We start from the raw sequence: 6,000 nt of genomic DNA, 5'->3' as shown, positions 1-6,000 counted from the left end.
GTTGCCTGCAAAATGTTTTTTAATCTATCTTGCACTAACTGGAATTAGTTCAGCATTTCAGATTGATTAATAAGTATTTTGATAATATTCAAAACACACGTCAGTCCCAAAGAAATACGTAGATGTCATGAAAGCTATTATCAGAAATATCAGACTCTTAAAGACAAAAAATGCTAATTATTTTATAGACAACACTATGACAAACTACAGTAATTATCATAATTTCTATTTTATTGTTGTAACAACAAATGTTTTAAGCTCCCATTGTTATGCAGTGATACAGAAATGAAAATGCGTACTAAAAATAAACATTAGTATTTCAATTTAAAAAATAAAAAGGGAATAACTTGTCCTGTCTGACTACTAGATGTGCTTCCTTAGGCCCCTGTCTTGCAAATACGTGCTCAAGTTTTTAACTTGATGCTGGTGATTGGTACTACTGGAAGTTAAGAGAATGTCTGGCTCAAACAGTCAGAGAAAAGCCCATGGAGGACTCATCTAACTTAACTCTTTTTTCCTTTTTCTTTTTTTTTTTAAAATTGGATTAAGTTGATCTCCTATTCTTCTAAAACACTATGACTGGTAGTTTTGTGTAGTATAACATTCACATTTTTTCTCTTTGTAATTGTTTTGACTGATAAACATGCAATTTTCACAGGTGGTGAGAAGTGCATCTAACAAATATGGTATATAATTGTTAGGGATGTTAATGTTCAATGTAGTAGTTCAATGATGTAGAGATTGTACTGGCCATACTTCATAATGTAGTAACGTACATTACATATATATGATCATGTAATTCATACAACTGTACTTTAAACTCTTTATTTGTAGAGTGGTGAAAAGTCTATGTGCATGAAATGGGAAGTATACTAACTGGGAAATAAAAAAAATTAATTCAAATAGCTATATATATTTTTTAAAACTCACAAATAGGAGAAGAATAAAGAGATACTTTTTGCCATTTAGTGAAGACATCATTAAGGATGAAAATAGGGAAGAAAGTCAGCCATGTAGAGTAAGGTAGGCTAATAGCTGTGTCTTAGGAATATAAAGAGGAAATCACTACTTACGCTTACTAAAGAGCAGTTTCTTTGAGGAAAAACTTAATACAGGTAAAATTACACACTTGGATGACTGTAAAACCTCAAGGCCCCAAACTATCACTCTTCTGATGTCTTTATCTGGATTTCAATAAATCATAAATATCCAGTGTCTATGGGTTTTTACGTTATTCGTTAGAGCCAAAATGACCTGAAGCTCTCTGAATCTCTCTGAATGGTCCTGTGGACTTCCACATCAGCTGAAAGATATTGATAATCATTAAAATGGATTGACAGGCATTGTTGTGAGTCAGTGGCGGAATTTTGCACTTTGGATCATAAAGACATACCCAAGACTTGAGACTCTATTTGCATACCAGGTAAATTCAGTTAATTAAGAAAGAGCGAGCTGAAACTTAGTTATGAAGTAGCAGTATCATGACAGTTTTCACTTATCTGTTGCCAGAGTAGGCCATTAATACGTCAGTCATGTCTCAGCTGTTCTCATTGTTTGAGCCTAGTGCCACTGAGAAACACAAATAGGCTTGCAGTACAAATTGATTTTTTTTTTCCAAACTGAATTTTCTATTTTGAAATTGTAAGTGTTAATTCCAAAGCCTTATATCAGGATTAGGTGAAACAACGTGGGATAGAGGTAGATGTTCACCATCATCTTCTTCCATCTGTTCAGTCCTCTGCAATGTGGTCAGTTGGAAAGTGTCTAGACAGCTTATTTTTAGAATGAGTCTTCAGATGCAGGTGCCGGTATGCAACTCTACATCTCTTCCTGTGTTCATAGCGTATTACTGAAACTGGCTAAACATTTCCAAATGGGTTTGGTGTTTTTTTTTTTTCTGAGAGTCTAGTACACTGAAAATGGCACAGCCTATGAAGAAATTAGCAATTTCAATTAATACTTTCCAAACATATTTTTTTTGGAAAATTTTAGTTGCTTAATGTTGAAATCTAATTATTGTTTGAAATGGCAGATTGAAATCAATAGTATCAACTTCTTATTCCATAAAGCTTTGTAAATTAAAATATGTACTGAAATCTAGTATGTGTTTTGGAGATATATCAGGGAAATCCATGCAGATTTCTGTATTGCAGATTCTTCTGAAATTTCTATGCTCAGAGCACATGTTCTCTATTAAATTTCAGCATTAGAAAAAAACAAAGCCAGAAAAAAAGCGGAGACTGCAATGTGGCTGACCTCAGGCTCTAGAATTCTTTCAAAAATCAATTGTGTTACATTACAAAAGGGTAGCTGCAATCTGTCAGCACCCTGTGCAATGTAACTGGTTGCTTTTGTGAGAGCAAGAGCACTTGAGTTGCATGAGGAGATGATGGTAGATGCGGAAACTAGGATACTGTACACAATAATGTATTCATTCTGCATATTAAAAGTACACAGATTCCTTTAAAAATCTTAAATCCTCACCCGTGCTTTCCTGTCTCATGTCGTTGTATTGAATAAGTCTCAAACTAGATTGCACAACTAAAAATAAACTTTAAGAATTCAGAGAGGGAAAGGAGTAAAGACAGCAACTACCTTTGTAAGCAATAGTTTTTGTCTGAATATAATTATCCCCTTGGATTGTAATGAATATTTTCTGCCAATTAGTTTCCTGTGTGAACTTCAGGCTTTAATTTTGACTGGAAAGCTTTAGCACTCATATATTCAAGATAAGAGCTTTCTCCCATTGATAACTCCAACAGCAGTGTGCAAGTTGAAGAAGGTATCAGTTCCCAGGCTTCATAGAGGAATGGAACTAATAGTCTGGCTGGATTCTTCCCTTACATCTTATTCCAAAATACTCTAAGTGTTCTGAAGAGTTCGGTTATGTGAAATTGTAGAGTTTGCAGATTTATAAAACTATTCATTTTATTTTACATGATATTAATCTACAGTCAAACATTTTCAGAACTGTCATGAAATATGCAATGGTAACCAGAAGAATCTATTGGTTATTTATGTATTAAACATAAAACTTACTAACTACTGATTAAGGAAATATATGCAAAAATGCCTCTCCTGACTGTTGGCCACGGCCAATATTTAGATGCATTATTTCCTGAGGCAGTGATTGCTTTCAGTTGATAGGTACTTCTCAGGACAGTGCATGGTGATACTGAAGTAACTGCTTTGTTTTGTATTTTTGCCTTTTATTCACATTTTTTGTTATCTCCACAAAAAGCAGTCTTTTGGGTTTTTTTAGTAACTATATTCATCATTTTTCATCTTTCGTTAAATTCTTTTTTGTTTGCCTCAGAAAAGCCATTCAATTTTTTATTGAAGCCTGAAGCTTACGTTTTCTTTTACTTACTCCAGTCATATGATGAAGTTGCGAAGGATTTTATCCTGTAGACCACTTCTTTGGTATTATCTAGCAAAGCAGAAATTATAATAGACTCTCTCATTGAATTTAGCTGGTATTTTACATTATGGAAACATGGACACTTTGAATCAAACTCATCATGAAAATACAACAGGCATGAACTAGGCTTTTCAAACCCTCCCAGGACCTTTAAGAAAATGTGTAAAATATCTTTGTCCTAAACTGAAGTTTCTTAGTTTAATGTGCTTATTCTGCTGAGAACTCCAGTTTTACGGAAGATATCTAGATGTAGCCTTTTATTGATAATGGAATAATACTGGGAGATACCTAGGAATATATACTTCTTACTGCAGTCATATCAGCCACAATATATAGGAATATATTTGAATGTTTTCTACATTAACAAACACAAGCTTATTGGTGAGAATATATGGTTAAACGTTCTGGCATTCACTCTGGAAACATTTGTCTAGTATATTCATTCCCAGATAATATTATTACCACTTTAAAAACAGACCATTGGAGATTCAGCTGTGATTACTTCTTTAGACTGGTTTCAGGATTATGGTATCAGTTTATATGCCATTTTATTTCACGATGAAACTGTTGTATTAAATCATCAGATTCCCTCTTCCTCCCCAATTCCTTCCCTTTCAAATATTATTTTTTGTAATATTGCTACAGAATGAGAACAAAGCCAATGCTTCTCAGTGCTTCCTTATACTGAAGTTAGTTGCATTGTTGTAGATGCTTATGTGAGTAAGTCCTACAGTTATTTCAGTATAAAACACCAGTGAAACTGCATCCCTGCTGTAGGGGAGAGGTAGATTTATGCTTTCTTGAAAAGCAGTTACAAGCAGCAGAGTTTTGTGTGTGTACATAAGTTATCGGTTTGCTCTGAACACAAAATGCTGCCCATAATACAAGTTCCAGAGCTTCTGGTCACAGCAAGGCATTACCTATTATAAAGTCACCTGAAGCCTTATGGGCAGGGCAGGGGGAACGGTTTCTCCGTTGTCTGATAAGACAGTGCCTAAATGTGAACAATCTCAGTATGTCCCAATCCCATGACAGCACATACATGGCCTTGTCTGAAGGACTGTCAAGGAAAAAAGATGATGGCCCATGTAAATTGCTTTGGTGGGCTGTACCCAGCCTGTTGGTCGTAAATTGACTCAATTTCAACTAAGTATACACTCGTATTTCTCAACAGCTAAGAAATGTGATTAACACAATTATTTGCATTTATGAAAATCACAATTTTTTCCCAAGTTATAGGATGAATATGATCCAGCTCCTTCAGCTTCATATTGGGAAACTCATCTACTATCAAAGTTCTTTAAGAACCAAACAGGTTTCTTTCCTGAACATAATGCTGAGTTCTGTTTGCAGATTGCCTTGGTTATATTGTAGCTCATTTGTCTATTCTCATTCACAGAGATTTCATTACAGTCTCCATAGTCTTTGTCCAGTTTTTTCTTTCTGAAATGAATGAAAATGTTACCAAATATTTTTCATTTATGTTCACTTTTACCAAATGTTGCATTTTTTGATGATCATTGAGTCAATTGAGTTGCTTATAGCCCTGAAGTCTCTAGAGTCATCCTGTGATTGTACTTTCAAGGCTACTGCTGTCATCCCATGCCTGTTTTCCTGTTCGTGGCATTTTGTTCTAGGGTCGTAGATACTTTAGTCTGCACAGAGTAACTGTTCATTATTACTAGATATTTGTTTCAGCAATATATATATGTGACAATAAGCATTAAACCATGCAATAATATAAATCTAAGCAAAAGCTAAAAGGTAGGTAAAGTAGGTAAAAGTCACATTTTTCATGGTTGTTTTTCCACAGATAAACATGCTGAATCAAGTCTCCATGCAGGTCCAGACAAGTCCAGAAAAAGCCTGACGAGTCCCAAGGCCTGAGTTGTTAGCTTAACATAGAGCTAGTGCCATGTCACAAGGGATGGCAATACCGTATTCACTGGGCTACAAGGCTATACTGGCAAGATTTAATCTAGAAATTTAAAGCAACTATTATAAGCTTCACGTGTTTTTAATTTTTTGTTCATTTTTTATCTGGATAAAGATCATCTGAATCCAAACTCCTGGTATACCACTTATTTAGTATTGATATGTTTGGACCAGAAAAATGAATGACCTTTTTTCACATTGAGTATCAGTAAACATGAATAGTTGTTTTATTACTGAATGTCAGCAATGTTGATCACATAATTTGCTAGTTCATGCTATTCTGCCTCAGAAAACGTTGTTTGAGATGTGGAAATACCTTTATTATTAATATTTATACTTGATCATATGAAGTGAAATCCATAGCATTTAACATAATTTTGAGGTCAAAAGAAACCCTACAGTAGTTTGACTGGTGGGAAGTATATTCCAAGCTCAATGTTTCTGGTGTCAGTAGAATGTTTGAAAAGAGAAGGGCATAGGTTGGCATGGCAACACTGCTTAACTCATATTTGTCAAGGCTGCTGTAATTACTTAGCAGAAGACATAGGTCACAGGAAGAATGTTATCAGAAGCAAAACTGTTCTATCTTCTTCTCAAGTTCCAGGCCAAAGGTTTCTAGATAAATCAAGAAGTGCAGTTTGACT

This window comes from Aptenodytes patagonicus, chromosome 9 (genome assembly GCF_965638725.1).
Source record: "Aptenodytes patagonicus chromosome 9, bAptPat1.pri.cur, whole genome shotgun sequence".
Taxonomy (NCBI): Eukaryota; Metazoa; Chordata; class Aves; order Sphenisciformes; family Spheniscidae; genus Aptenodytes; species Aptenodytes patagonicus.
Note: the sequence above shows the minus strand (reverse complement) of the source record.